This window comes from Leptonychotes weddellii, chromosome 5 (assembly GCF_054177405.1).
Source record: "Leptonychotes weddellii isolate Sample4059 chromosome 5, ASM5417740v2, whole genome shotgun sequence".
Lineage (NCBI taxonomy): Eukaryota > Metazoa > Chordata > Mammalia > Carnivora > Phocidae > Leptonychotes > Leptonychotes weddellii.
In genome coordinates this window covers 19,914,696-19,933,623 of record NC_138373.1, presented here as the reverse complement: position 1 = coordinate 19,933,623, position 18,928 = coordinate 19,914,696, and positions in this window count along the sequence as shown.

The following is an 18,928-nucleotide window of genomic DNA, read 5'->3' as shown; positions in this document are numbered from 1 at the left end:
TAAATAAAATCTTTAAAAAAATATAAAACATTTTATTATACTTAAATAGCCTTGCTGAGGAGTAATTGATACACAGTAAATGGCATTTATTTAATGTGTGCAATTTAGTAAGTTTTGACCTATGGATACGCCAGTGAAACCATCACCACAATCAAAATAACGAACATGTCCATCACCCTCGAACGTTTCCTGTGCCCCTCTGTAGGCCTTCCCACCCACCTTCCCAGACGACTACTGATCTGCCTTCTGTCAGTGTGCAATGCATTTCCTATAATTTTATCAAGATGAAATAATGTACTCTGTACTTTTTCTTGGTCTGGTTTCTTTCACTTAGCATGATTATTTTGAGATTTTTCCATGTCATAGCATGTATCAATATTGCATTCCTTCTAATTGCTGAGTAGTATTCCATTTTATGGACACAACAGTACACACAGTTTGTAATTCACCCGTTGATGGGTATTTGTTTTGTTTTTTAAGTTTTGGGCTATTAAAAAATAAAGCTGCTATGAATATATGTACTTATTTTTCATGGACATCTTTTTATTCTTGGGTAAATACCTAAGAGTAGAATGGCTGGTTCATATGGTAGGTACATTTTTACCTAAAAAGGTAAGAAATTGACAGACTCTTTTCCAAAGTACAGCACTATTGAGTCTTTTTCCATGTGTGTATTTACCGTTGATATGTCTTCTTTGGTATGTGTCCAAATATTTTGACTATATTTTATTGGTTGGTTTGTTGACTTATTATTGAGTTTTCAGAGTTCTTATATATTCGGGATATAAGTGTTTTATCAGCTGTATGATTTATCAGATATATGATCTTCTCAGTTTGCAATGTGTTTTTCATTCTTTTAGCAGTGTCTTTTGAAGGGCAGAAGTTTTTAAATTTGATTAAGTCCAACTTACCAATTTGTCCTTTTATGGATCATGCTTTTGGTGATGAATCTGAAAAGTCTTGCTCAGATCAGGGTTACAAAGGTATTCTCCTATGTTCCAAATGTTTTAAAGTTTTAAGTTTTATATTTAGAGTTATGATACATTTTGAGTTAATTTTAATATGTGATGTGAGGTATGGATAGAGGTTCATTTTCTTTGCATACGAGCATCTGTTTGTCCAATAACATGTGTTAAGGCACTATCCTTTCTCTACTCAATTGTCCCTGTGCCTTTGTTACAAATCAGTTGCCCATATACATGTGGGTCTATCTGTGGACTTTTACTGTTTCATTGATCTACTGATTTATCTTTCTATCTTTATGTCATTGCCACACTGTCTTGATTACTAAATCTTGAAATCAGATAGTGTTAGTACTCTACTTCATTCTTTTTTTTCCCCAAAGGTAATTTGGCTCTTCTAGGTCCTTTGGCTTTCCATATACATTTTATTTTATTTATTTTTTAAAGATTTATCTAGGGGCGCCTGGGTGGCTCAGTCGTTAAGCGTCTTGCCTTCGGCTCAGGTCATGATCCCAGGGTCCTGGGACCGAGTCCCACATCGGGCTCCATGCTCCGCGGGAAGCCTGCTTCTCCCTCTCCCACTCCCCCTGCTTGTGTTCCCTCTCTCGCTGTGTCTCTCTGTCAAATAAATAAATAAAATCTTAAAAAAAAAAAAAAGATTTATTTATTTTAGAGGGCATGAGTGGGAGAGGGAGAGGGAGAGAGAATCTGAAGCAGACTCCATGCAGAGCCTGACATGGGGCTCCATCTCACAACCACACTCACAGCTTGAGTTGAAACCAGGAGTTGGGCATCGAGCTGACTGCGTCACCCAGGTGCCCCCACATATACATTTTAGAGCCAGTTTGTCAATTTCTAAAAAAAAAAAAAAACCTGTTGTGGATTTCGTTTGGATTGCACAGGTTCTATAGGTCAAGTTGGGAGAATTTAGATCATCTTAACAATATCGAATCTTTATGAACATAATGTATCTCTCCATTTATTTAGGTTTTTCTAAAACTTCTCTTAGCGGTGTTTTATAATTTTCAATGTATGAGCATTTCACATCTTTTGTCAGATTTATCTCTTAGGTATATCACTTTTTGATATTGTGAATGTATCATTTTATTAATTTCAATTTATGACTGTCTGTTGCTGTTGTATAGACATCTAACTTATTTTTGTTTATTGACATTCTATCCTGCAATCTTGCTAATAAACTCACTCACTGGTTCTAGTAGCTTTCTTGTTGATTCCAGCAGATTTTCTGCTTGACGATCATGCTATCTGCAAATAAGGACAGTTTTACTTTCTTTTCTATCTGGGTGCCTTTATTTATTTTATTTAGGTTTTTTTTTTTTTTTTTTTTTTGCCTTATTGCACTGGTTAGAAACTTTAGTACATATTGACTAAAAGTGGCAAGAGAGGACATCCTATCCTTGTCTTCTTCCTTATCCCAGAGGAGAAGCTTTCATTCTTTCATTGTGATGTTTGCTATAGGTTATTTGGATGCTCTTTGTCATGTTGAAGAAGCTCGCTTCTAGTCCTACATTGCTGAGAGAGTTTTTATTATGAATGAGTAAAAAACTCCAACATTTGTTTTGGAATTTCACAAATGAGTTTTTTTTTGCATCTGCTGAGATGACTTTTTTCTTTTTTTAGTTTGCTGCTATGGTGAATTACTTGATTTAGTTTTGAATGTAAACCAAACTTATACTCCTGGGACAAGACTTACTGGTCAAAAAAATTATCCTTTTTATGTACTGTTAGATTCAACATGCCAATATTTTATTTCACAATTTTGCATGTATAATCAGGAATGTTGGTCTGCAGTTTTTTTGTAATATCTTTGTCTTTTGGGTAGTGGGGTAATGTTGGTCTTATAGAATCAGATGGGAAGTATTTCTTCTTTTTCTATTTTCTAGAAGGTTTTATATATAATTGGTATTATGTCTTCCTTAGGCGATTGATAGAATTCATCAACAAAGCCATCTATATATCCAGATTTTATCCAGGTAGTATAGCTCCCTGGGTTCTGGGATCAGACTGCCTTGGTTTGAGTCCTAATTCTAAAACCTAGCAGTAGGTGAACTTGGGCAAGTCTCCAGACATCCATATTTTTTTTTAAGATTTTATTTATTTGACAGAGAGAGAGACAGTGAGAGAGGGAACACAAGCAGGGGGAGTGGGAGAGGGAGAAGCAGGCTTCCCGCCGAGCAGGGATCCTAGGACCCTGAGATCATGACCTGAGCCGAAGGCGCCCTCCAGAGCCCAGGCGCCCTCCCGACATCCATCTGCAAAGTGGAGGAATAACAATGCAGTGGTACTTACATCGTAAGACTCTTCTGAGGAGGGGCTCCTGGGTGGTTCAGTCGGTTAAGCGTCTGGCTTTTGATTTCAGCTCAGGTCATCATCTCAGGGGTGTGAGATTGAGCCCCATGTCGGGCTTCCCCGCTCACTGGGGAGTCTGCTGGAGATTCTCTCGCTCTGCCTCTCCCCCTGCTCTCTGTCTCTCTCTAAAATAAATAAATCTTTAAAAAAAGATTGTTGTGAGGATTAAATAAGATGATATACATAGTCAGTAAATTTTACTTATTATTATTATTATTGCCATGTACCAAAGTCTCCCAGACAAGAGTGAGCTGCGCAGTAGGATAGAAAAGGACCTAGAAGGAGGGTGTGGGCCGTTTTTTTTTTTTTTTTTTTCTAGATACAGCCTTACTCACACAGGCCTTTCTGTCCTTACTCCCTAGGATCATTGAAAAGAAAACTGGGCCCACCATTTAATGTGTGACCAAAGTAACTTCTCCTAGGCTGGTTTTCCGCATTTGTAAAAAAGGGATATTAACATCAAGTCTTTGTTGGCCACTTACCATATGCCAGACGCTACTCTGAGCTCAATCCATGTTTTCACCCCGTTACATCTCAGAAGGTGGGTACTGTTACCACCCTCAGTTTTCCTGATGCATAAATGAATGAAGCAGAGAGAGGTTAGTAACTTGCCCAAAGCTGCACAGCTAACAAGTGGCAGACTGGGATATGAACCTAGGCCGTCTGGCTCCACAGCTCACTTTCTTGCCCCCTACACTTATAATTTGTTGTTGTGGGGGTTTTGTGGGGAGGTGGTGTGGGTGGGGGTTGAGGATTAGCTGAGACAACCCAGGGCACAGGAAAGATGTCAGTAAGTGTTACTTTACTTTCCATGAGTTCTACAAAGCTCTGGAAAGAATCATTTTTCAATATACCTGTTATTTTATTTGCTCAGCTGCTGTGCCCAGCTGAGCCCAAATCCAGGGCTGACTCCGATTAGAAGAGGCTCTGTTTCAGCAGAGAGGACATGTTCCAATCCCAGAAGAAGTCTGACTCTGGAGGCTCTTAGAGGGCAAGGCCAAGGCCCCTTGGCCCCTGGCTACTCGAAGTGTGGTCCTTGGACCAGCAGCATCCGTAAAACCTGGGAGCTTGTTAGACATGCACAGTCTCAGGCTTCTCAACAGATCTACTGAGTTAGAATTGGTATTTTTTTTTTATTTTTTATTTGACAGAGAGAGAGAGAGCGAGAGCAGGAACACAAGCAGGGGGAGCGGGAGAGGGAGAAGCAGGCTTCCCGCTGAGCAGGGAGCCGGATGTGGGACTCGATCCCAGGACTCTGGGATCATGACCTGAGCTGAAGGCAGACGCTTAACGACTGAGCCACCCAGGTGCCCCTAGAATTGGTATTTTAACAAGACCCCAGGTGAATCGCATGCACATTAAAGGGTAAGAATCACTGCTTTAAAGCAATACTTTTTTTTGCTTGATCCTTTCAAGTGGTCACTCAGTTGATGAGGTGATGGGGGTTCACCAACACATCCTCCTGACAGCTGTGATGTTTATACTGAGTACACATGTATCTTCCTGGAGAGAGAGATGCGAAGTCAAATGTCTTCAGCAGGCCAGGTGGGAACTGTGACAAGCTGCAGCATGTGTGCTCTGTTTAAAGGGGACAGCTGCCACCTCACTCCTGACAAGTGCTATTAAATGGGAACGCAAGCTCAGTTTGCAGATCTCCTGCTATTTTATTTTATTTAAGATGTATTTATTTGAAAGAGAGAGAGAGCAAGAGCAAAAAAGCGTGAGCATGAGTCGGGGGAGGAGCAGAGAGAGAGGGAGAGAGAATCCCAAGCAGACTCCATACAGAACACAGAACCAGTACGGGGCTTGATCTCAGGACCCCGGGGTCACAACCTGAGCTGAAACCAAGTCAACACTTAACTGACTGTGCCACCCAGGAGCCCCAGATCTTCTGCTGTTTTATTCAAAGTGGGACATCGGGATATTTTTCTGAAACCCCTTATCTGTCAAACGTTAACTAATTGGAAGTAACAACATAACCTTGTGGGTCAGACAGGTGTGTGTGCAGTCCATATTCCTCATGGGATGTCAGTTTGTGACCTCTGACCTAAAAATGACTTCAGAGTAGCCCAAGTTCTTGAATAGATAAGTATGTATTGTGCATGACCGTCTTTGGGATGTTTGGGATTTTTTTGCACACAAGACATTCCATTATTTGGTGGTTTCTTTTTTCTTTTTTAAGATTTTATTTATTTATGAGAGAGAGAGCGAGAGAGAGAGAGAGAGAGAGCGCGCACAAGCAGTGGGAGGGGCAGAGGGAGAAGCAGGCTCCCTGCTGAGCAGGAAGCCCTATGCGGGCTCCATCCCAGGACCCTGGGTTCATGACCTGAGCCGAAGGCAGACGCTTAACTGACTGAGCCCCCCAGGCGCCCCTATTTGGTTGTTTCTAATGCCAGCCACATGCAACCACAATTCATTTGCTGTTCTGTCTTCTGTGCTTTGGACATATCTGTTCCCTCTGCGTAAAACTATCCATTCCCCACCTTCCACCTCTGGTGGTTAGCTTCGTGATTCATCCTTTAAGACCCAAATCAAGCTTCGCCTCCTCTGTGCGCATTTCCTGGTTTCCTGCATTAGAAGTGACCACTAGCCCTCCGACCCCCATGCCTGGGTCCTCTTCTCTTGGAATCGCTTGTTCATATAGTTTTTTCCCTTCTTCATTCTCAGATGCCAGAGACTGAGTCTTACGTAGTTCTGTATTCCCAACATTCAGGAAGTGTCAAGAATGGAGTAGATGCTCGTGCCAGGTAACTATTAGAGCACAATAAATTACCCCAGAACGTAGCATCTTAAAACCAATATTATCTGCAAATAAAGTTTTAAAAAAAAAAGAAGAAAACCCAAAACCCAGTTATTATTTGCATTCATTACCTCCATTTTCAGTGGGTTGGGAATCTGGGCATGGCTTAGCTGAGTGCTTCTGGCTCCAGGCCTCTCACGGGGTTGCAGTCAGAGTAGGCTGGGGCTGTGGTCTTGTGTGTGTGAAGGCCCAACTGGGAAGTATCTGCTTCTAAGCTCACTCATATGGTTATTGGCAGGATTCTGTTATTTGGGGACTGTTGGAACTGAGGGTCTCTGTTTTTTGCTGACTGTTGGCCAGAGAACTTCCTCAGTTCTTTTCCACATGGGCCTCTCATTGAACAGCTCACAACATGGCAGCTGGCTTCCCTCAGAGGGTGAGTGAGAGAGCACCCCAGATGGAAGACACTGCCTCTTTGTAACCTCATCCCAGAAGTGACTTCTCCTCACCTCTGCTGCTAGAAGCCAGCCTCAGCATACAGCCCACTGTCAAGGGGAGGGACTCCAGGAGGCAGGGCCTACCGGAGCCATCTTAGAGGTCACCTACCATAATGCTCAAATTGCTGCATGTGCTATGGTTGCTTGCCCAGCCTTGGGATTCGGATCACCCAGGTTCAAATCCCAGTCCCACCACTTACCCGGAGCAAGCTTAGTAATAGGAATGGGAATCAAAGGCTTTCTGATCCATGGGATTGTTATGGCAACTGTGCTTGACACAGTGCCTGCCTAGCTCTGAATAGGTTCACTGTAATTAGTGTTGTTACTTAGAAGTGATTATTGAGGGGCGCCTGGGTGACTCAGTTGGTGAATCGTCTGTCTTCGGCTCAGGTCATGATCCCAGGGTCCTGGGATGGAGCCCGCATCAGGCTCTTTGCTCAGCAGGGAGTCTGCTTCTCCCTCTCCCCCTGCCTCACCCTGCTCATGCTTTTTCTCTCTCTCTCAAATAAATGAATAAAATTAAAAAAAAAAAAAAAAGAAATGATTATTGAATGTACCAGAGGTACATAGGTAAGAGATTGAACATAGGAGAAATAGAATAAGCAACAGAAACAGAAAGAAAACGGGGGTGCCTGGCTGGCTCAGTCAGTAGAGCATGCGACTCTTGATCTCAGGGTCGTTGAGTTCAAGCCCCCATGTTGGGCCTGGAGCCTACTTAAAAGAAAGAGAGAGAAAGAGAGAAGGTAAATGGCTGGTGAGATGTCCAGGTCTCTGAATCTCTCCCTCTCCCTCAGGGTACTCATTTTTAGACCTTTTTCCCTTCCTCATGGTCCATGAGTTTGATCTTGGCCCTCATCTGGCCCGCACTCCCACAACCCTGGCCTCTCCTCCAAGTCTAGCGGGATCTCCCTCCTTTGCTCAGATCCGGTCCCTCTCCCTCACCAGGTTGTTTTAACCCTTGCCACCCCCAGGCTGGAATGCTCCTCTCCCACCCCGTAGTTCAACAGTTGAGTGCTGTAGGGAAGGCTGGCCTGACAGAGTGGGTTGTTTGGGCCCATTACAAGTTCATCTCTGCTGGCTTCCACAGACCTCTTGCTGCCTCCTGGCCATCTTGTTTGTTTTGTTTTGGAAGCTGTGAGAAGTAGTCGACTTAAATACACATGACATGTTTTCCTGCCTTTTCCTCCTGCTTCATGCCCTTTCTCAGCTGATGGTCTTGTCATGTATTTTACTGAAGTAGTAATAATACCCAACACTTACTGACCACCTGCCCTGGGTTGGTTGCCATGGAAGCCCCTCAAATGAATGATCTCCATGATCACAACTCCTATTAAGTTGGTACTGGGGTCACCCCTATTTTACAAATAAGGAAAATTGAGTTTAGAGAGGTGGGATTCAAATCCATGGTAGTCTGAGCCCCCAGCTTAAGCTCTTACTCACTTTGATGGACAAAGTAGCTTAGATTCTTTGGTCTGCCTACTCCCTATCTCTGCTTAGCCAGCAGACTGCATGAACCTTCCACTCAACCCCAGCGCTTCTCCAAACTTGTTTTCCCCAGAGAACTGGAGACCACATTGCCGAATGCTCTTTCCAGTTGACCCTTCTTTGGCATTCCAGACTGCCAGCTACCGCAGTCCCTTTTGAAGCTTATCCCTGGCTTATGTGGCTCCGCACACTCCTGGCTTTCCTACCACTGCTCAAGCTTTGTACTGACTCCGTGTCCTCCTTCTATCCCCTAACTGTCAGCACTTTCTGAAACTCTGTCCTGGCCCTTCTTGTAGGCTACACAGTCTCCTTAGCTGACCTCCTTTACTCTCATGGCTCCAGCTGTCAGCTCTCCATGAATGATTTCTCTCTTCATGTTTTAGTCCTGACTTTTTTTTTTTTTAGATTTTTATTTACTTATTTTAGAGAGAAGGAGAGGGAGCAGGGGGAGGGTAAGAGGGAGAGGGAGAGAGAGAATCTTAAGCAGGCTCCACACTCAGCTTGGAGGCTGACGTGGGGCTTGATTTCATGACGCTGAGATCATGATCTGAGCTGAAATCAAGAGTCAGATGCTTAACTGACTGAGCCACCCAGGCTCCCCTCTAGGCTTTTTATATGTATACATTCGTTTATTCTTCACAACATTTTCTGAAAATCCAGTTTTACAGTTTGTGCTTCTTATGGTTCAGTGGGCCCTTTCATGCTGAAGACACAGGTCTGAATTCAGGCTTGAGAAATTTTCTTCTGCAATGTTTGATTATTGCCTCTCCCCACTTTTCTCTCCCCTCTGAAACTAGATGGATTCCAGAATCCCAGATCTTCCACTTATCAATTGTGTGTATCAGTTAACCTCATGGTACCTCAGTTTGCTCTCATGCACACGAAGCAGGGGTAATAATGAGCACTTGCCTATGGGGTGGTTGTGAAGATTATAACACTTAGTCGGGTTTAGCTCCCTGGAAAATATTCACTAAACATCAGCTATTACTATTATTATTATTATTATTATTTGCATTAGCCTTATATTTGTATTTATGATCCTTCTTCTACTTTCCATACATGGGAGTACAGATGACAGTAGCTTAACCCTGAAGATGGTAGGGATGGTGGCCAAGAAGAGATGGCTGGTAGGTGCTGTGGAGGTTCTGTGTTCCTCCTGGTTGAGGGGTTACTGGCTACTTGGGCTTCCTCCTGCAGCTCCAGCCTAGAGATACACAGAGAGTATATTCACATACAGGGAGCCGTGCTGTCCCACTTGATCCCCACCAGTTTCTGGGGCCCCAAACTATACAAACAAATATGTTCTCCAAGGCCCATGCAGTTATTTCCTTAAGTGACTATCCTGTATATCACATAACCTATTTCAAATACCAGGTAATTATAAATAAAAGATTCCCCCAAACCGTAGACTCTTGCTTGTAATCAACATCAATCTCTTGAGCTCAGGTTCAGTAAAAAGTAAAAATAAAAAAAAAAAAATCCATAGTTAAAGATTCATGTTAGCCTTTCCTGCGGTTTTAATAACAATCGTCCAAACACAATAAATGAAAGTATACACCCTTCCCAGTGCAAAGAGACCAGTCTTTTGTTTCAAAATCTAATTTTCTCCCTGGTGGGATTTTTCTGCACCAAGTCTAAAGATAACTGCCTTTCTCTGTTTTAAATATTCCTGACTTGGAAAGCTAGTAGGTAGTGCAGCTGCTCGTAGCCAGAACACACAGAACCATTTCTTCATTCTGTCCATCATTCATTCATTCATTTAGAACAGTGCCAACAGCACAAGCTACCGGGGAGTGCTGACAGAGCTGGCCTGGGGCGGGGATGGGGGGGTATGAGATGACTGAGCCCAGAGCTCTTGGCTCACTTGTAATTATGGATGACTTTCCCTCCAGCCTTCTAGCTCGCACCTGTGCCCTCTGGGGCTACATTCACCTCCATTGAGTTCCTCCAAGCACCTAGTTCCTTCCTCCCAAGACCTTTGCATGGAGCATTTCTTTTTGCGGGGGAAGTCTTTCCTTTCTTCTGCCCCTCTGGGCCTCTTCCTCAGGAAAGCATTCTGGAGACTCCAGGACCTTGCCCTTCCCTCCCTTGGCACCTTGTACTTCATCCCAGCACCTAGCTAAGTGGAATTTAAGAGATGTAAGTAACTATGGTTTACTATCTGTTCCCTTCCTAGAACCCAAGTCCCAGGTGAACACAGGCCGTTCTGGGTTTTTTTTTGTTTTTTTGCCACTGTAGGTCTCCCCTCCCCTCCCCCACCCCGCCCCACCCCAGGCTTAGCACAGAACACACTAGTGGTGCTCAATAAATATTTGGCAAGGAAGGAACCAAGTCATGTTCTCTACCTTATGGTGTTTACAGTCCTGGGGGTGTGGTAATCACCAGCTGAGTGGCCGTGGATACTTCACCTGCCGCTCTGTGCCTCAGTTTCCCCTCCTGTGAAAGGGAGAAAACAATAGTAATGGTCACAGAATTGTGAGAATTCAACGAAATAATACACGTAAAGCTCTTGAAAGTGTCTCAGGCATAGCAAGTGCAGTGCCTAATAAGTCAGTGATGACAAATGCGTAGTGTTCTGTGGCAGCTCTGAGTAGATGTCGAACTAGGCCTGAAAGGATTTACTAACAAATAAGTGATGCTGGAGGGGCAACAGTAGTCTGGGGGGTCAGGGGAAGGCTGCTCTGAGGAGGTGACGCTTGGGCTGAGACCGCAGTGGCAAGAAGAAAGGAGCCAGGGATGGAGCTCCCAAGCAGACAGCAAAAGGGGTGGTGGCCATAGGAGGAATCAGCTTGGTTTGCTCTCGGACCAGCCAGGAGGCCCTTGTGGCCGGAGCAGAGCGGGCCAGTGGGCCGGGCAGTGGTAGGAGAAGGGGTCAGATCATGCAGAGCCCTTTAAATCTTGGTGAGGAGTGGTGGAGGTGGTGGAGAGTTTTAAGAAGGGGCATGATGTGATTTGAGTGTCACTCTATAGAAAACAGTATGGAGGGTCCTCAAAAATCTGGAAATAGAATTGTCATATGATCCAGCATATGGTATGGGTATTTCTTTATCTGAAGAAACTAAAATCATTGTCTTGAAGGGATATCTGCACCCCCACATTCATTGCAGCATTATTTGCAATAGCCAAGGCATGGCAACAACCTAGAGTCCAACAGCAGTTGAATGGATAATGTGTGTGTGTGTGTGTGTGTGTGTGTGTGTGTGTATTTGGCTATAAAAAAGAAGGAAATCCTGCCATTTGTGACAGCATGGATGGACCTTGAAGGCATTATGCTAAGTGAAAGAAGTCAGACAGAGAAAGACAAATACTGTATAATCTCACATGTGGATTCTAAAACACTCAAGCAAAAAGAAAAAGGAAAACAGAAAAATGGACTCATAGATATAGAGGCAGGGGGTAGGAATGGGTAAAATGGGGGGAGGTGGTCAAGAGGTACAAACTTCCAGTTATAGGAATAAGTAAGATGAATAAGTTCTGGGGATGTAACGTACAGTGTGGTGACTATAGTTAACAATACTGTATTGTTTATTTGAAAGTTGTTAAGAGAGTAGATTGTAAAAGTTCTCATCACAAGACAAAAAATTATAACTACGTGTGGTGATAGATGTTAACTAAACTTATTGTGGTAATCATGTGCAACATATACATGTATCAAATCATTATGTTGTGTATCTAAAACGAATACAGTGTTATGTGTGAATTATATCTCAGTTGAATGAATGAGTCACTGATCACTGGATGGAGAATGAGCTGTAGGGATAAGATTGGAAATGTGAGCAGAATATGCCAGGCACAGAAGGGCATTTCAGAGGGAGGAAAGGCCACGGCCGAAGGACCTGAGTCAGGAATGTGTGTTGTCTAGGGGAACAGAAATTTCAGGGTGGCAGGAACCTAGTGTGCTTGGAGGAAGATGCATTTGCAAAAGTGACTTGCTTCCAGACTTTCAAGTCCTGAAGGACATTCCAAAGTTTTTGGACTATATCATGGAGAAAAGATTCTAGAAAGTTACTTAAGAAGGGGATTGATAGAAAGTATCATTCGGATGAGGTCCAACCAGAACAACATAAACTTCTCTCTAGATACCTGGGATTCTTGCCCAAAGGAGGCTGAAAGAGAAATGCCCCGCAGTCCGCTATCATTTAATACAGGGAAGAACTGAGGAGCCAGCCAAGGCATGGGACAGCAGCTGACAGGTTACCAGCCGCAGGAAGCCAGCCACTCTCTTCAGGCTGGGAGTACAGGGGGAGGAGGTGGTGTTACCAGAATCCAGAAGCTGGGCCTGTGCAATAGGACGGCACTCCACGGTGGAGGCTGTCCAGCCAGGCTCAGGCCATGGGAGAGATGCAGAAGCTGCCAGTCACTGCCTGAGGCTGACCTCTCTCTTTCGCCCCCCAGATATCCCACCAGTGCCTCCCACTGGCCAGACCTGCCCAGCAGTCAGCCGTCAAGGAAGCCTGAGAAGCACAGCGGGGAGGAGAAGGGCAAGAACAGATCTTTGGGCAGCAGGACATGGCTGCCTGCAGGACCAGCTCCGTCTTCTAGGGAGATTACAGTTGTAGCCGTGTCGAAGAAGGGCTGGCTGGTGTGACAAAGGCCAATTAGAAAATTACCACAAGACTCTAAGGGATCCGAGATGAGAATCTGAACCAAGCAGAGGCGGTGGAGATGGGGACGGGAGGTGGGGTTTCAAAGGACAGGACCCCTTGAATATAGGGGCTGAGAGGGAGCAGGACGGGGGTGATGTTTGAGGTTTCTCGTTTGAGCAGCTGTGCAGAATCCAAGCAGGGAGCAGTAGGAGGGACCATGAGGAACTCCACTGCAGCATCTTGAATTTGAGCTTCCTGCAGGTCACCCACAGGAGACCTTGTGTTCCCCTCTCGGAGCCTTGGTTTCATTCTGTTTGATGATAATGAGTAATAACAGATAGCATTTATTGATGCTTCCTATGTGCCAGGTGTGGCTCTAAGCACTTCGTGTGTAATAACTAATTGAATCCTTACAGTGCCCTTATGAGTTGGATGTTGCTACCCTCTTTTTACTGAGGAGGAAACTGAGGCACAGAAAGATAATGCCTGATGAAGCTCAGCTAGCTTGTAGGGGCTGTAATGTAAATCCAGGTGGCCTTGCTGCAGCCCACCTCAACCTCCCAGCGCCGCTTCGAGGTTTGAGGTAATACAGCCTGGGGTCTGACATAAAGCAATAACATTCTGCTTTAATATTATTGTTGGAAATCCAGTAGCTTTTGTGAGGAACTTCAGCCCACACTACCTTTAGAAGAATGAGAAATATAGGGATGCCTGGGTGGCTCAGTCCATTAAGCGTCTGATTCTTGATCTCAGCTCAGGTCTTGATCTCAGGGTCGTGAGTTCAAGCCCTGCGTTGGGCTCTGTACTGGGTGTAGAGTCTGCTTGAAAAAAAAAAAAAGAAGAAGAAGAAGAATGAGAGATATCAATGATATCATTAAGAGAGGGAGGAGGAGTGGGAGTTGAAATAAAATTTGAGATTTGGTAGACTTGAATTCAAATCTGGTCTCTTAACCTTGACATCTGTGTGGCCTGGAACAAAGAAACTTAAATTCTCTGAGCGTTGACTTATTCTTTTGTAAAATGGGCACACTAACGCTTCCCCTGGGTGTGGGGAGGACAAAGCGAGGCTAAGGATGTGCAGTGCCTAGCTCGGTGCCCGGTACATAGGTGCTCGTAGCTGTTAGGTCTCCTTTCCTGGGGCTCTCTTGGTCCGACCCTTCTAATCCTTGGACCTTGGCTCTAATCTGGTTCACTAGGGATTTGCTTTTTTGTGAGCACCTTCTCCTCTCACGCTTGGCTCCTCCTCATCAAAGGTGTTGGGACAGACCTCCAATGCCCCAGTCCTGAAAGCCAGACAGCCCACGATCTCAAGGCCCCGAGCTTTCCATGCTGTCAAATGGGGCCATAACCGCAACCTCCAAAGCAGACTGAGTACTGGGGGCCACACTGAGAACATGTCGTCTTTGGGCTCAGCAGTTTGTCCTCAAAGGGCATGGGTTTGACATCATGAGGGCATTCTGAGTCTACTCAAGGCAAAGGAAGAAGGCTTGGGGACAGGATCAATACTGGCATAATGTCTGTAAGAGTTGTAAGCATCTTAGAGATGGACATTCTATTCGTAAAATGTCATATTATTCCTCTAAATTTGGTCATGGGTAGGGGCGCCTAGGTGGCTCAGTTGGTTAAGTGTCTGCCTTCGGCTCAAGTCATGATCCCAGAGTCCTGGGATCGAGTCGCAGGTCTGGCTCCCTGCTGCCCCTCCCCCCTGCTCCTGTGCGCTCTCTCTCAAATAAATAAAATCTTAAAAAAAAATTAAAAAAATAAATTTGGGCATTAACAAATGAATCAAATTGCTCTTACTTTCATCTATTTGTTCACCAAGAAATTACTGAGTACCTACTATGTGCTGTGCACGGTAAAAAGTGCTGGAAATACAGCACTGAACAGAAATCCTCTTGGAGCTTATGTTCTAGCTGTGATACATGAACAAGTCAACTGATAAACAAATACATAAGGCACCTTAGCTTGATGATAAACGTTAGGTGGAAAATAAGAGAGACGCCAGTGTGCTGGAGAGAGTGGTCGGGGAGCCCTCTCTGGGAAGCTAGCATCTGAGATGAGACCCACAGGTAGATCTTGCCTTTATTCCAGGTACACGGATAGCTATTGGAATTCTTCAAGCATGGAAGGGACAGTATGGGTTGAGACTTCATTTACATTTCAAGAGTGCTCAGAAACCTTTGGAAGCAATTTTCTCTGCTGACTTTGGAGAATTAATTAGTTAATACCTGTGTGACACTTGAAAATCTTGGAGGAACGGAAACATAGGATTATTATTTCCCCATTGAGGCTTTCTAAATGGAGGTCTGAGTACCTGGGATTCTTGCCCAAAGGAGACTGAAAGAGAAATGCCCCGCAGTCCCCTGCTAAAGAAACATTTCTTCCTCCTGCCCTGCTGGGAAATCTGACTTCCATTTTTATAAGGCCAAAAAGGGACTTGGAAACAGGGCCAGTTCTGACTCTGTAATTAATTTCAAAGAAAGTCTTTTACCTTCACCGCCTATAAAAAGATTAAAAAATAACTTTTGTTTAGGTAATACCTTCCTCTAGAGAGCTCACTCCACTCGGCAGCAAGGACTTTGATCATGTCGCCTTGCTGTGAAGTAGGCAGGAAATCTACTATGTTTTTCGTTTTGTTTTTTAAACATGCAAGAAATTACAACAGAGTTTCCCCAGCAACCTTGGGGAATCCAGCTGTCAGGAACCATACCTTTCACTCTATCCCAGAACCTTATCCTTGACTCTGTTTGCTTCCTTTTGAGAATTTGGATTTTTGCTGATAATTTTCATCCAGTTAATCTCTCCCTCTGCTTTTTCCTAAGAATAGCTAGTGCCGATTGTGCCCTTGCCCCAAGGCAGGCACTTGGCATGCATCATCTCATTTAATTGAAAATTTACGGAGGTAGGTACTGTTGATACCACGAAGGTCACAGATGAGGATACTGAGGCTCACAGGGGCCAAGTAACTTCCCGAGATCCCAGTGCTTGTGAACAGTTTGACATCATAGTGTACATGCTGAAAAAGTACCATCTACTGCCTCCTTTGAGTTAGAGTCCTGAGAATAACTTGGATGTCTTCGAGATTCTTTGCACAGTACCACATTGAGGGCACCGAAGGCATCACCTATATTTATTTATTTTTGGGGTGACAGTACCGTTCTTTTTTTTTGCATGTGAAGCAGCGTGTGTGGGAGGTGGGCGAGTGCAGAGTGGAGAGAAATGCCTTTTATGGATCGTCTGCTAAACCTTGTGAAGCCGTAGCCGTGTCTTCGTGCCAGACAAATGCGCCTGCTGACTTAGTGACTCTGAAGGATGACAAGGCTTAAAAAATCAACTGTCACTGCAGAGCTTGGAACGGATTGAAATAGAGCGCTTGAGTCATCTGTTAAAGACGCCACTCAGGGCCCGTGTCATGCAATGCCCAGTTAGTGCCAGGAGCACATTAAAAACCAAGCCCAACTTTGCTTCAATTCTGGTGCCTAAGGGACCCTGTCCTGTGTGAGGGGACTGTGGGATGGACACTGCTGCTTGGCAAACATCCCATTTCTGGTGGCCGCTGGTCACGGAAGGGTGCAGCTGAGTTATGGGAAAGATCTCTGGTTCACTGATGAGTACACAGTGAGGTTCTCAACAGAGCTCCTGGCAAGAGTGACAAGATAGGTCTTGTCCCTGTCCACTCGGCTTCAATGACCTTATACACCTTGGCATGCCCCGCAGCCAGGTGCCCCCAGGTGTGTTCCCAGGGTACGCCTGCACCCCCAGCCCCTCCCATCCTGTCTCCAGCCCAGACTTCACACCATATCTTATCTGGAGCTCATCCTCGCCTCCACTGCTGCGGAAATTATTCAGAGCATAGGGCTGAGAATCAGAGGAACCGTAAGTGGAAGGTCCCCATCGTTCTAAACATGCATCTAACAAACCCATGTAAACTGAGGGATGCCTGCCTGCAACCAATCAGGATGTCAGTGGGAGCCAGCGTAACTCACAGAAGTACTTCAAGCATTATTGTGTACAGGGTGCAATGGACATCTTTCTTAGCAAGGTGGAGAAGGGCCTTTTGAAAGTAGAGATGGGTCTACAGATACAATGGCAGGGAAGGCCAGAGGGTAGAGACACTGATATTGATGATGGGGCAGACCAACTGGCTTAGAAGCCTGGTTCCACTACCAGCTGTGTGACCTTGGGCAAGTTACTTAACCCCTCTGTGCTTGAGTTTTGCCAGCTTGAAAATGAAGATTAATAAAAGCATCTAGAATTGGGGGGTTGTCACGGAGATTAGATCATCAGGAATACAGGTGTCTGGTACTGTGTTAGTGTTCAATGAGTTTTAGCGCAAAAACAAAGCCAGTAAAAAGGGATCCAGGATCTAATTTTTGACTCGGGAAAATGGAGAGAATTGGAACGAGCAGAGGATCATCATCTAGCAGGATGATAATTAAGTAGAAAATCCTGTGAGGACCTGTGGCCTGGGGCAATGGTAACAACATCTTACTTAGAAGTATCACGAAGTATCATGGCTGCCCTAGTGAGGAGGATTGATAAGAAGGAAAATCTATAACACTGGAAGAGGGAACTGTATTCGGGTAGATGATATGTATGTAAACAGGATTTAGTTTATACAGGTGTGGTATAAATATATTTGGTCTTTGTCCCTGGTTCCCAGCACAGAGTTCCTGAAACCCTTGGAATTCTCTGAATGATAGGAGGGTCTTTTCTTACTCAAAAATGAGCCCTTGAGGGCACCTGGGTGGCTCAGTCAGCTAAACCTCTGACTCTTGATTTTGGCTCAGGTCATGCTCTCAGGGTTGTAAGATCGAGCCCTGCGTTGGGCTGTGTGCTCAGTGGGGAGTGATTGGGATTCTCTCTCTCCCTCTCCCCCACTCCCTCCGGCTCACATACTCTCCCTCTCTCTCTCAAAAAACAGCCTTTTTAACAACCTGAGTAAATGCTAATGAGGTCACTAGGGTGGAATCCCTAGATAACCTCAGGATGGGACCATTCACCAGAAAGACCAAGTGGTGAGAAGGTTGGAACTTTCAGCCCCCACCCCCCGCCTTCTGAAAGAGAGAAAGAGAGAGAGAGAGAGTGTGTGTGTGTGTGTTGTGGGGGGTGGTTCTGGAGATTAAGCTCTATAAAACTCTTGAAGAACAAGATTTGAAGAGTTTCGGGGTAGATGAACCCTAAACTTCATGGGGACAGAAACTCCTGTGCTTGGGACCTTTCTGGACTTTGTCTTATGTGCCTCCATCTGGCTGTTCATTTGCATCCTTTATAATATCCTTTACAATAAATGGGTAATAGTAAGTAAAGTGTTTCCCTGGGTTCTGTGAACCATTATGGCAAATTATCGAACCTGAGGAGCGGGTTGTGGGAACCCCTGATCTGTGGCCAACTTGGACAGAAGTGATTGGCACGCGTCTGGGGCAGTCTTTTGGGACTGAGCCCTTCACCTGTGGGGTCTGTGCTCCCTCTGGGAAGTTGGTATCAGAGTTGAATTAAATCGTAGGATCCTAGTTGGTGTCCACAGAGAACTGGAGAATTGGGTGGAGTGGAAAACCCACCCATTTTGTGTCAGAAGTATTGTTGAGTGAGGAAATCCTTTTGCTTTTGACAGTTTTGTAAAGGTCTGATGGTTATGTCAGCTGAGGAATTGTTCTCTCATATGGGTACAAATGGAATGTATACTAAGTCAGTGGGTTTGAGAGGACAAGTCTTGATTGGAAAGATAGTTGAGGAGTCACATGAGATAAAAGGAAGGAATTACGGAGTGTTTTCTATGATCTAAAATGGGGTGAACCGGGCACCTGGGTGGCTCAGTTGGTTAAGCGACTGCCTTCGGCTCAGGTCATGATCCTGGAGTCCCAGGATCGAGTCCCGCATCGGGCTCCCTGCTCGGCAGGGAGTCTGCTTCTCCCTCTGACCCTCCCCCCTCTCATGTGCTCTCTCTCATTCTCTCTCTCTCAAATAAATAAATAAAATCTTATAAATAAATAAATAAATAAAATGGGGTGAACCAAGAATACAGATGGGGTTCCACACGTGGAGCAGAGGCCCAGGTCGTGAGCATTGTGGACACCGCTCCCATTGGCCTGGACCACACGGCAACAAGCAGGGAAGAAAAGGTTGGTTATGGGTGGGACAGAGTGTAGCCCTGCCTGCCTCACCAGGAGCGAGGTTGGAGAGAGGCTTAGGTAGAGAACAAAGAATGGGATCACACTCGGAAGAGACATTGCCATGAATCCCAGGGATAGTCTGAGTTTGTGTTTGGGAGAATGGCCAGGTTGTTGC